A 918-nucleotide genomic window follows, 5' to 3' on the forward strand; every position below is an offset into this window, starting at 1 on the left:
AGTAGTTATGGGTGATAAAGCAGAAAATCTGAAAGCTTTGATGGACTATTCTAAGCCTAAGATTAATGACATTCAGTCTAGCATCATCAGACCAGCCATCAGGGCTAACACTTTTGAGATCAAGTCAAGAACGATCCAGATGATACAGGACTCAGTTCAGTTTGGGGGTTCTCCTACTGAAGACCCCAACATGCACATCAGGGATTTCATCGAGATCTGCGACACTTTCAAGTTCAATGATGTGACTGAAGATGCTATCAAGCTACGTCTCTTTCCATTCTCTCTGAGGGACAAAGCTAAGTGATGGTTACACTCTCTACCAGCAGGGTCTATCACAACTTGGGAAGATCTTGCTTAAAAGTTTTTCACTAAATTCTTCCCCATGGCGAAGACTTCCGCAATCAGGAATGCTCTTCCCCAGTTGGCGCAGCAAACTGGAGAATCTCTGTGTGAGGCTTGGGATCGATATAAGGAGATGCTAAGAAAGTGCCCACATCATGGCGTATACTTCACCGCAGCCTGGAACTGAGTTAGAAACAAGGTTTTCATCTGTTCCCAAGATGTGATCACCCCTGGACCAAGTTTTTGGAACCATTGTTGAGCACCTTCTCTGAAGGTGGCCGCTAGAAGACGACATTGTGCCAAGTCAGGCACCTAATATACATCCATCTCAATATTGAAACGCCCCAGGAATTCCACTGGGTCGGAGTTCCCATGAAAATGCAAGTCATTAGTTTTGTTCATGTATCCTGCAGGCAGATGCGCTTCCATCACAACAGCAGCGAAAGGGGATGGAGCTTGTGCAGTCGGTGTTACCCTACCTCCCTCAAGATGGTTGAGCAACCTCTTAAGATCATTTACATTAAACGTCCCTACTCCAGAAATGGTTTGAACGTTGAGTTGTTGGGGTTGCTCCAC

The 918-nt window shown here is 45.5% G+C and overlaps 1 non-coding gene across 1 annotated transcript; it reads right to left on the reverse strand.

Annotated features, from left to right (window-relative positions):
* Positions 1 to 397: 397 nt before the first annotated feature.
* LOC141670134 (small nucleolar RNA R71) lies at positions 398 to 504 on the reverse strand. Its single transcript, XR_012554378.1, has one exon. It is a non-coding gene; the product is annotated as a small nucleolar RNA R71 (small nucleolar RNA).
* Between the last annotated feature and the right edge of the window lie 414 nt (positions 505 to 918).

Source organism: Apium graveolens, chromosome 6 (genome assembly GCF_009905375.1).
Source record: "Apium graveolens cultivar Ventura chromosome 6, ASM990537v1, whole genome shotgun sequence".
In the NCBI taxonomy this organism is placed as follows: domain Eukaryota; kingdom Viridiplantae; phylum Streptophyta; class Magnoliopsida; order Apiales; family Apiaceae; genus Apium; species Apium graveolens.